The sequence below is a fragment of the Triturus cristatus genome, chromosome 3_1, assembly GCF_964204655.1.
Source record: "Triturus cristatus chromosome 3_1, aTriCri1.1, whole genome shotgun sequence".
In the NCBI taxonomy this organism is placed as follows: domain Eukaryota; kingdom Metazoa; phylum Chordata; class Amphibia; order Caudata; family Salamandridae; genus Triturus; species Triturus cristatus.
In genome coordinates, this window is record NC_140583.1 from 861,727,104 (window position 1) to 861,739,562 (window position 12,459).

General features: G+C 44.8%; 1 protein-coding gene across 2 annotated transcripts in view; it reads right to left on the bottom strand.

Moving 5' to 3' along the window:
• Nucleotides 1-12,459, bottom strand: part of METAP1D (methionyl aminopeptidase type 1D, mitochondrial) — a 1,009,135-nt gene that overhangs the window by 40,251 nt on the left and 956,425 nt on the right. The gene's annotated exons all lie outside the window — the stretch shown is intronic.

Genomic DNA, 12,459 nt, shown 5'->3' on the forward strand with positions numbered 1-12,459 from the left:
ACCAGTGGGGAGTGAATGGGAATCGGGAAGGGGGCGGGGGATCGAGAACACTGCCAACGGGAGGGGCGGGAACAGGAAAGTAACATGACGAAGCTTCTGATAAGAAGCTTGGTTGCCATGGATAACGGGAAGTGAAGCTATTGGCACAAGATGGCGTCGGACTGTCCACAGTCCGACGGACACGCACATGCTGTCTGCTATAGACAAACGGCAACAGCAGCCATGTTTGTCCATGCAGACGCGTGCACGAAGGCCCTCGGCAAAATCGATTCCAAAAGGTACTCACAATAGCGAGAGCAGCGCATTCGCTGCTTTCGCCAGGCGAGACCTAAAAATGTTTGAAAAAGTCCTGTTTGTTGAGCTCTGAGACAGAGGTGGCTGCGGCAGGGACCGGGATGCCAGGCCCTGTGTTTCAAAAGCAGGAGGGAGACGGATGCAGCTGCAGGCAAAACAATGCACAGCAAATGTGGCAAGATAAGAACAGGATTCACAGCCCTGTTTATAACAGAGGTCTGTAAACCACCAGCACTTGTGTGGAGTGCTCCATGTTAAAGAAAGACAAGCTAACACAAAAAGCGAGTGGTTACCGCACACAAGCAAGAGTGCCTTAAGCGGCAAAGACAGCAGAATTAGTCTCTATCGGCTGTGCTGGTACTTAAAATGCCGATGACCACTGTTTACCGGGCCCCTCTGGCCTCTGTGTCTTGGTGTCGGTGGGGGCACAACAAATGTGCATCAAACACTGCAGTGCAGGGGCAGGTAGCTGTGGGGAACACCAACGGTGGGTGGCAGTAGGGGTGATGACGGTGGGGCACAACAGACGTGCAAAAAACACTGCAATGCAGAATAGGCAAGCCACGAACAAAAACAAAAGAGTTCCAAGACAAACACTTCATTCCACTAGCAGCATGTTTACTGTAGTTAGGCGGTGCTGCATAGGCGTTCCCAAAGAAATAGAGGACAAACTAAAAAGCGCATTAGCCTGTCAAAACGAAGAGATTAAAGCAGACAAGTGAAGAAACCAACAAAAAGCCAAGAGGTGGAGTAGGTGGAGTTTCACCACATATACTTATTACTTAGAGTCTCGTAGAGACAGCGCATGCACTGCCTAGGCGAGACCTAAAAACTATAACATGAGAGCTCATTCATTACTGCCCGTGAAACCTGTGGAGAATTTGTTTTGCAAATCTACTTGAAAATTGCACTGTAAACTGCATAATTCAGTCTCATATTTTTCAAAGTTTTCTTTGGCTGAGAATATTATTCAATCAATTCAATTCAATTATTCAAAGTGCAGCCTTTGGAGACATAAGAATGAACTCAGACCTGATATCTAAAATTGTACAATTTGTGATGGTAGCACCATAAGAGGTATGCCAGTTATTAATTGTTATTAGTTATTAAGCTGTTGTATCATTCTAATTTAGCATCTGTTGTTTTTAATTAGCTACTCTATTAAAAAGAAGTTATGTCGTCACATAATCTATTTCAGAGCTCGTAATCTTTTCTGCCTGTGAGTACATCTTTGGATTGCCTGACTGATATGTCGTCAGCTTCAAATTGGTTCAGCAGCTACTGTCCGTTATGGGCCCACAGGAGAGTGTACATCGAAATTTGCCATGAATCGTGGTGTCAGATACGGCTGTATACCGTCACCTTTAAAACATTTTTTATATATACATAACCTGCCAATGGACTTATGGGTGGAAGGGCATGATCTACCTAGGGTGAATGGATGGCCCATGCCTGTTCTGCTATATGCTGACGACGCTGTCCTGATATCGAGAACTGGTCTTGGATTACAGCACCTCTTGAGCAGTTTCATCGATTTCATGGACAACCTCGATCTTACAAGAACTTACTCCAATGCAAATATCATGGTACTGGGGACTAAAAGCACGAAAAGCAAAGCCCATTACATCAAAGGCAATATGCTCAGCAAGGTCAACACATTTCCCTACTTCGGTATCCTCTCCAACTCCTCTCTCAGTTGGTCTGACTTGTTTAGCACCAGAAGACACACCTTCTCAAGAAGTCTTGCTTTGGTCTTTGACTTAGATTCTAAAATTGGGAAAAAGTTTGTGCCTGCAATGATAAAAATTTATCAAGCTAAATGTCTCACCATTGCAACATATGGCACTAAGATCTGGGGTACTATAACCTATCACTTCTACAAACTACAGAGAATTGGTTTCTAAGCACTTACTCCCTCTACCCTGCAGTGTGTCCTCCTTTAACATTCATGAAGAGCTTGCGGTTAGCTATGTTTCTGATCAAAAGCAGTTTCGCCCCTTATCTTTGCGGTTAGCTGTTTGGATTGAAAAGGACCTTGAGCTCAACAGAGGCATTATTAAAGATTGTGTATACCTTGACTATGCCAAAAGAATTCCATGGCTTACATATGTTAGGGAGTAGCTCTTTAAACTTAGATGCGCTGACCTGTTCAGCCACCAGATTCTATATCTAAGGCTGACATAAGTTGGTCAGGCAGGCAATCATGTCATTCAAATCAAAAGCCAGTGTTCCAAAGGGCTGGGCGCATGATGAATTAGACACTCGCCGCCAATGCAACGGTTGTTCAGCTCATGATACTTTGCACTTTGTCCTTATATGTCCTTTTTATCTGTCCATACGCAAACACTTTTTGAAACCAATCATGGCGGAGCTTAATTTCAGACGTGCGAGGTCCGCTTTATTGTATTTGCAGATGTTAACTCGTTTTAGAACTAGCTATCTTGTGGCATGTTTTTTAAATTGCACAATCAAAGTAAGAAACACAATGATTTTTGACCGATGTAATGGTCCTAATGACTGTTTGTTCCTCTGTATTGTTTCTAATTGAACTTAGAGATGGATCCATAATGTATTTATTATTATATTGGTCGTATTCATTATACTGTGATCTTAACGATTTTAGCATGTTTTAACTGTCTTTTACGGTTTACCGGTTTTAATCCAAATAAAGATTTTGATTGATTGGTTTAGGAGGTCTTATCTCCGTCAAATCACATCAACATGATTTACGGCACGTTACCTCTTGATGTCAGTAGTGAAATGTAAATATGTGCTAATGAAATATTTTCAGGGACGAGCAGGTAACAACTTTGGGTAGCATGTTTGGTTTTTCGTCGAAGCTGCTTCATAACGCTGGCAGGAAAAAACGTAATTTAAAACGAGGTATGAAAAAGGTAAATTATAAGCAACAATTTTAGGTTTTCTGTAGAAACTCAACCTGGGAAACAAAGTATTCAGAAAACAGCACAATTAGAGTTGCCAAGAGACCCCTTTTAAGCTAAAGACAATGGTTTTGCTTCCGGGCTCTCATTTAACAAATCAGTGCAGTATGTGATTCAGAGGCCTAAATTCAGGCGTAGGTGTGCAGTCTTCCAAAGTAGCAGAGCGGCAAATGCTCAGCCGCTACTGTTCCTGCACACAACCACAAATCATACTTCGAGATTCCCCCTGGCTAGAGAGGGGGCTTTTCATCAAGTGTGCTTCCATCGGCACAGAAGCTGTGCTTGCTCCATTTCCTCAGACAGCCTGTGGCTGTATGTTCATTTATCTATGAGTTACAGTGCGTGGCTTCATGCCACTGGACAGTAGACTAAAGACAATGAAATCTGATATACATTTGCAAAATAATCAAGTGCTTGATATTACCATAGTACCTGCTTACGACAATCAAGCTTATTGTGATCTTAATAAAAAGTGGATTGTAATCTTAATAAAAAAGATGGATGCATGAGAATCTTAATAAAAAGGGCCTATCAGAAAAAACCAAAATCGATCACTGCCGATAACAAAAAACACTACTCCATTAACTGGTGTAGCACCTAATAATTTTTTTTATAAAGATGAAGGTCAACACAATTCTTATGCAGATCGATGGCGATCATGGTCTTGTTGAAAGTAAACTGACAGACAAATGCAAGTAGTTTTATTAGCGAGATGACATTCTTCCATTTAAAGGAATACTTTGATTTTAGGCATAATAAGAGACAGAAACTATTTGATTTGGATGTACCTGGCTTCCTAACTTAATTCCTAGGTAATTGCCAGGGTAACCAAAATACGAATTTACAATTTCTGGATTAGCAAAGATTCTAAACATAACCTGTACATTGCAAATGCCATCATGCATCAACTCGCTACAGTAGTAGACCCAGGTACTTGGGAGCTTTGGACATGTGAGGCCCCAAAGAATTTTAAGCTAGGAAGAAAACACTTAAATATGCTCATTTGCTTCCTGTCACTTCAGAAGTCCAATTAAACAACATCATCACCATTTGTGAGAACATATGGGGAGTTCCAACTAATACCACGAACACACGCTTGTCGTGTGTGCACACGCCTATACACCCACCTTGCCTGAAAGCATGTCACCATCCAATCTTCATTTAAAAAAGAATATCTCTTGGGTCGACAAAATGGTGTTGACAATGGGAAAGAATCTCTGGACTAGGGGCAACAGAATCACCATAAAGTGAATTGTATTCTGTTACTACACCATGAATGTTCCCATTTTCAATGTGTGGATGTTAAATATCAGAACAGGACTCATCAACGGTGACATGTTCCTCAGCCTTGCATCATGAGAGGAGGATACAGTGCTTCTCTGATTCTGGCACCTGCTGTGTTGTGGTAGGTTTGCTCTTGTTCTGCCTGGCCAGCATCTCCACGGTCGCTCCGTGAGGTGTTGCAGCTCATTGGGTGCAGGAAGCAGCTGGTGGAGTGCGAAGGTAGAAGGGATGTCACACATGGGGTTCTTCTTCCTTTGCCGGCCAATTTGGGAAAAACACAATTTTCCTTGAAGAGTGGGTATGACTAGCCTCAAATGTATGTTTATCCAAGAAGAGTGCCTCTACAGTGTTTGCTGCCTGAAATTCCCAAAATGATTCCTGCCTTCTTTCTGTGCTATCATCTCCTGCTTATATCATATATCAGGAAGCTAGGGGGCAAAGATGGCCTTACTAGGCCTGAAGCTTGAAGGGGAGGACTGTAATTTAGTAAAACATTGATGAGCTAAACCCGACATTGCACACCACAGGCATTCGCCGCCAGGTCCGCCCATACAAGAGTGGAGCCATGAAATGGACTGGTGTGGTAAGGCAGGACAGTATGTGTGTAAATCAAGCAGATGCCAGCAAAAACATTGGAAAATATTGTCAATCGATGGGCCCTTGACAAGATATGTATAATCTAGCATGCTTTTCTCTTTGATATTGCAATGTATGTGCTGCTATGTCGTATTGTTGTTTGTTATTTCACAGTGCTTAAAACCCAATAAACAGTATTATAAACAAAAAGGAACCTTGGGGACGAAACATATGCAACAGAACCTTTTTGTTCCTCTATTTCGCGTTGCATTCATCATCCACTCAGTTATCTTTATTTGTTCCTGATTTTTCCCTTTCTTTTTCTACACCAGAGTTCCTTTGGTATTCTCTGTTCTGGAAGATCCCATTCAGGGCTCTTTCTCAACCCTGATTTACGAGTGGCTTTTGTGCCTTGCCTTCTAATTTGTACTAACTACAATTAAGAAATACCATTAGTGTGAAGGAGGTTTACTCTTCTGGTTGTGCCCTCTTTCTAATAAATAGGACCCTCTTAAGAGGAAATTTGACACCTTTCATTGGCATATTATTGGGTCAGTCACCCTTGCCTGTGGCTATCAGGCAGTTAACTTGAGAGAACTTTACTGTATCAAGTCGTGAACTTCATTGGCTGGTCCGTGTTCTTGATACTGCTGACGATTTGGCAAAAAAAGTACAACAACATTGTCTTGAAACGTACACCTTAAAACAGATTATTTAAGGTCTACTGATATCCCAGTGGTACCTTCAAGTATCAAAGCCTGGCCCTTTTAGCAACGGCTTCATGAGTTTCTTTGTGCAGAGAAAAGGCCTGTTTCCTCCAGTGACATTATCAGGCTGCAGGATCAGCAGAGCCAAGAGGTGGAACAGGAAGTAACTTCATGTCAGAAGAGAAAAAACTGGAGACCAGGAAAACACCTTCCAACCACACCACACCAGGCCAGTCAGTGAGATGAGTAGGACTATTTCCTGAATTAAAACTGAATATAGGACAAATAAAGCTAGAGCACAAAGAGAGTCCAACGAGTCCCATAAGCGAGCAAAAACAATAAGCGTAGTTGCAACACAATGTAAACTCAATTTGGTTTCTTTAAATAGGAACTCCCAGGAGGTGCAGCCTCAAAACAAAAAAGATAAAGTGCTATTTCACCTTATTGGGACCGGAATAAATATGACTGACCAGGAGAACAATGATCTTTTCCCAAAGGTATATGAACGGACTGGAATCAATGTAAAAAGCTATATGGAGGCCTAGAAAAGGCACCTGAAGCTTTACAGAGGCATCACATCCCAGAAATGATAAATGGCAATCGTACATGGCACTAAACTGAGACCTGTGGATGGAATGAGGAAGATTAGCTGCTATCTAATGTGTAGGAGCTGGTCGTCTGTGTCAATTGGCCTGGCGACTTTGTTTCAATCTTTCAGATTTTAGATTCTGAACAATAATGTTATTGGAATAAGTGATGCCTTGAACTCCAGTAACAGTGTGCAGAAAGTAAAGACCTCTCTGAAGGTTCGAAGGTGAAATCCATATGAGACAAAGAATGGTAAGTATGCAGCAGATTTGCAAACATGTTTTTTATAAGTAAATTCGACTGCTGGTAACAAGTATTTTTATTTGCTTTGAGAGGCTGAAAAGTAACATCTTCTAAATTTGTCCAGTGTTACGTTCAACCTCTAATCTACTCCGTCTCCTGAGAGTTGCAATTCGATTGCTTGCTTCTTCCTTGACAATGTTTCTAAAATCTATGACTCTTTCTCTCAGGCTACCAGGGCCTTTCGGTGATTATAGGCTTCGCTTGATGCTCCAGTTCCTGGGGATGGTTTCCCCAGTTCCATCCCTAGATGGGCTTCAGATGCTCTTCACTAAGGTCACATATGGGTCACCTATGGACACGGCTCCACCCAAAATTCTGGCTTAGGAATGGAATCTATTATATCTCACTTGCCTAACCTGATTACTACCTCACTCTTTACGGGTCAACTACCTATGAGATCGAAGGACGATATTGTTGGACCCCTTCCTACAAAAACATTTCTAGATCCGGTATTGCCTTAAAATTTCAGACCCATCTCGCTGCTTCCTTTTTTTGCGAAAGTGGCTGAAAATCATGTTAACAGTCAACCAGCATATTTTATAGAGACGAATAGTCTTTTACACGTGACCCGGACGGGGTTTCGAGCCCAACATTCCACAGAGTCAGCTCTAATGTTAGGCTTTGAATCTCTTAGGTTCTGTGCAGATCGGGGTCTGACAGCAACACAAATAATGTTGAACCTCAGCGCTGCATTTGACACCATGTCCCATAGCCTTCTGTTAGAGCGGCTATGGAATTGCGTTGTCAGGGACACAACTCTGAGATAGTTGGCTTCCTACAAAAACCACACCTTTCAGGTAGCCCAAAGACTCTCCTTCTCGGATATGTTGTTTTTGCCTCAGGGGGTGCTTCAGGGCTCCACATTCTGCTTATTTTCCCCATGGCAGAGGTCATCGAGTGACACAATGTTACCATGGTGTCTTATGCCGATGACACACAACTTATTGTCACCCTTTCCCAGGAGGAGGAAGATCTTACTTGGTGGAACTGCCAGTCTGGTTGAAGAGGAGCTGCCTTAAACTTAATGCTAATAAAACCTTAATGTTGGTAAAACTCCCTCCATCTGGTCCACCGCTCGGTGGCCTGATGCATTAGGCTGTGCTCCAGTCCCTAAACTAAAAGTCAAGAACTTAGGAGTCTGGTTTGACTCCAACTTGGCTTTTGAAAGTTAGATAGCCTATGTGGCAGGAAAATGCTTTAGCACCCTGAAAACTTTGTTGAAGATCAAACATCTCCTCCCCATTGGTGCCATGAAAACTATAGTCCAGGCATTGGTGACATCTCAGTTAGACTATTGTAATATTCTCTACATCTGTGCTTCATCGGGTAAATTGCAAAATGTGAAAAGAGTGCAAAACGTGGCAGAGTGCTTATTGTTAGATCTTCCGAGACGTGCACACTCGGGCCCTGCCCTTGCCAAATTGCATTGGCTTCCACTGAATAAAATAATCTCTTTTAAAGTTTTGTGCCTATGCCATGAATTCTTTAACGACGGGGCCCTCAGTATCTCTATTCGCTGGTGAAACCTCACCAGCCCTGCCGCAGTCTCAGATCGACAGGAGACAGATCCACTGGATAAATCCAGAGGAACTGGATGGCACATGCAAGGTATCACTACTGGAACTTATCTCTAATCCCTGCACGAGAGACGGGTTTCCTAGTTTTCTGGTGCTCCAATGGATGAAAAGGTCTAGTGGGGCAAGTGTTAATTAAATGTTCTTTCTAGCCACAATAAACACAAAGTCCTAATTCCTATCTTTTGGACGTTTCTTCCTTAGATAAATGACTATGAAAATATCCAACATGCATTAGCTCCTCTTAAGATTATAAAGTGTTTATTATAGGTTTGAAAATAAGTTTATGGATAGGTTTAAGAGCAATTTTCTCCGCTCAGGTGTTTTCTACTGAATTCTATTGTCAGCCTGGGTAGTGAACTGGATAAGGTCATGCAGACTAGTTGGTCTAGCATATCTAGCAACCTGAGCCAATTCATACTTCAGCTCTTCTCTCAATCCTTTGTGAAAAAGAGTAAACAGTGCTGAATTCAACCATTCAACCTCATGAGTAACAGCCCTGAAGGGGGTGTGGCCAAGCCTGCCAAGATGGCAGACGTGTCTGCAAAGGGCTCCGCGCAGTGGCCTGACCACCGTCATCTATCCTCACCGGTGAGGCCCCAAAACAGAACGGGGTAGCGACGATCCGCTAGCAACTCACTGACAGACACCAAAACGGGCAGCGCTAATGAACGGGAGCGACGCCGTGAAACAGGACGATGCCCACCAAGACCGTGGTCGCATCAAATATGGCGGCACACGGTAACTGATTACAGCCTCAGAGGGAGGACAGTAGGCCGAGGCGCTCCAGCCGACCTGACGAAGGACTATCCCAGGAGCAAGACACCACCGGCACCGGCCTCGGTGAACGAACTTGTTGGACACGAGGGGCAGAGTCAGCCGAGCACGAATACCATACATCTGAGGGAGCAGGGACCCGTAGCCCAGTGGCGGAAACCGGCTACAAGTCAGTACCCACGAGGGAGAAGAGTGGCGCGCCGGCAATGACGGTGCATCCCGGAGGGCTCAGAGGGCGCCGCCTGTCTCACCAGTACGGTCCCGCCGCGCCCATTGCGAGTCCGGACTAGGTCTTGACCTGGAGAAGGCGCCACCACAGCAGGGACTTTGCCCAGAGCCCGAAGGCAGCGTCGAGGACGGCACACAGCTGCACCGCAGTGCGACCGGACTAGAGCGCCTGCTAAATGTGGAGGCCATAGGATATATGAGGTGAGGCAATCAGTCCCTACCTTACCCTAAAGCTCGGCACCAGGTCTCGAGGTGTGGGAAGGGATCACGACCCCAGAGGACAGCTACAGGGGTGTGGGACCACACGAGCTATAAGAAACACAATCTAGAACTCATCTGCTCACCTCCCCCTGGGGGGCCGCAGTCATCAGCAATATGGTCTAGACCATGTAGAGATAGAACTGCCAGACCAGTGGGTAGTGCGACAACTGGGGTGTGCGACGGCCCCGGGGGCATCACTGCACCAAGAACCACACCCCCACCACAAAGAGACGGTGGGGTAAAAAGGAAAAGCCAAGTGGCCGCAGGAAACCTTAAGAGAACTCCAGTCTCAGGTCTCTTTCCTGGAGGGGAGAGCAGACAATTTAGAAGGACGCTCCAGGAGAATCAAATCATTTACTCTGGCCTCAGAACAAGCTTCCTCTCAGTAGAGAGAGCACATCGGGTCCCGTTACGACGGCGACCTCCGGGATCTCCTACCCGACCACTGCTAGTAAAGCTCCTCCACTTCTGAGACAGAGACGCAGTTCTGCGGCCTGCCAGGCAGAACGGGCCCATCTGTGTGGAGGACAAACATGTGATGCTCTTCCCAGATTACTCCTGGGTACTGCAACGCCAGCGAACATCCTTTCTGGAGATAAAACGCATACTCTGCTAAAAGGGGATCCAATACTCCTTGCTCTTCCCAGTATGACTCAAGATTCTGCACGAAGGGATCATCACGTTCTTCACGGACCCAAAGGAAGAATATGACTGGATGGAACGTCGCACACAGGACAACACGCATCGGGAGGCCACACGAAATAGACAAGAACCCTGGCACAGGCGTTGATGCAGAAAGAAAACCCAACAGCGACCCAAATCTCAACCTCGAGGCTCCATCATAGGACCCTCCAACCTAGAACAAATTATTGCGGAGCACAAGCAGGCCGAACAGGTGGCTGCAGATTTGGGTCCAGTTGCAATGAGCTTGGACGGTGAGAGGGGCCCGCACAGCTTCATGTCAGAGGAGGACCAGTATTTCTCCTGCAGAATTGGTGACTCCACCAATGGTGACCCGTCCAAAACAGCGGACACACTTATCTGAATACCACCTGCAGTAACTCTGGCTCTCTCTCTCTATCTCTCTCACCCCTTCTTTTTCAGCTCTCCCCGTCTCATCTCTAGACGATTATACCAGACCTTAACCGCACTCAGACACCCAGTAACGTAGCTTAGAGGAGCTCTAGTACCCACTGGACGTCCAGACTCCTTATGGGCTACACACACTACAAGCCTCTGGTATGCGCATGTGCAGCCCGTACAGTACACTAGTGCACTACCACCATGTTTAGTTTGGGCGTACCACCAGTTGTAGTTGTTTCGCAGAGTTGGGACCACGTTCCTACACAGTTTCTGTCCTTCCCTAGTTTCTTTCTAACACCACAAGCAGACTCCCACAATGGACGGGCGTCATTACTATTCACTCCCGGCTATACTCAGGACAGGGGCAATGTTTACATGAGGGCCCCCACAGTACCCCTCTCCGACCACCATCAACACCCCATCATGGTCTCCGTAACAGATACTAGTTTCATCACACTAAATGTCAGGGGAATGCACACAGCATGTTAACGCTACGCTGTCTATTCCTATATCAAGCGCCAACAAGTACAGATAGCCCTGCTGTAGGAAACACACCCCACAAAGTGAGAACTAGAACGCCTGCGTAGAAGATGGAGAGGCACCTTCTGTGCTACCACACACTCTGCATACGCTCGCGGGCGATTATCTGGCTCAGACCAGGGGACCCATTCCAGGAAACCCATAGGGTGGTGGACACAGAGGGGAGGTATGCGCTCTTAGAGGGGCTCCTAGATGGCCAGCCACTACTAATAGGCAGCATATACAGCCCAAACACTGAGCAGGGAAAACTTTGGGAATCCCTGTCAGAAGTTCTGGCCCAGTTCATGACATCACCTTAGATCCTAGAGGGGAACTACAATTGTGTACTGGGACTCTTGGACAGATACACACTCCCCGGCTAACGCGCAAACAGGGCGCTACCGTTCATGGGCAAAGCACTGGTCACTCATAGACGCTTGGAGAAGCCAACACCCACCGACCAAACTTTACTCCTTCCACTCCGCGGATACGGCTTGATCGTTTTCTGTGCTTACTGACAATAATTCTTATGATCAATACACAAGATTCTCACAAAAAGGAAAAGGGTGGGGGAGGGTCCAAGGGAGAAGTTTAAAGACCAACTACAGTATAAATCCCCTAATCAAAATATACTCTACTAAGATACTGTGGGTCTAATGTTCTGTATAAAGAAAACACTGACAAGACAAGCAAGTTGAGACTCCAAACAAATTATGGTAAAAGAAATATAGCAAAAGAGTTTAGTTCCCATCACCCACCAATGGTGGCTTATCATCATCTGGGAACTCAGGACTGTACTGAGAGAACCGACCACTCTGATGGTTATGGTGGTTATCCAGTTGTCCCAGGCGTGAATACAAACGGTAGGGTGATGGTTGCAGTGCAAAAAAGTGATACAAACAATAAAGGGAAAAAAGTGCTATTAAAAATGGCTACCAAGATGCTGTAAGTTTTATTCTGGCGCTATCTTGATGTCACTTTAAAATCAGTGCGTAGACAGCTTAACAAATAACTGTCAGATCGACGGTCTACATGTTTCAGCTTCTGGACATTAGAGTCCAAGCTCTCATCAGGACCATATTGTCGCTACTGCAAAGAGGTGTATAAAAAATAGAAAAGACAAAGGTTATAAACCAAGTTGGTATCCAATACAACCTGATTGGGTCTGTATGTCCCTATGGAACTGTTACAGGTCGGAAGAACCTAAATGAAAATGAAACAAAGAAAGCTCCACTAAATCTTGTACATTGTCAGTGTGAATACAGAACATTTCTTAAAAACATTATTGATATTTTTATGTATACTAATCAATGTATTACATAG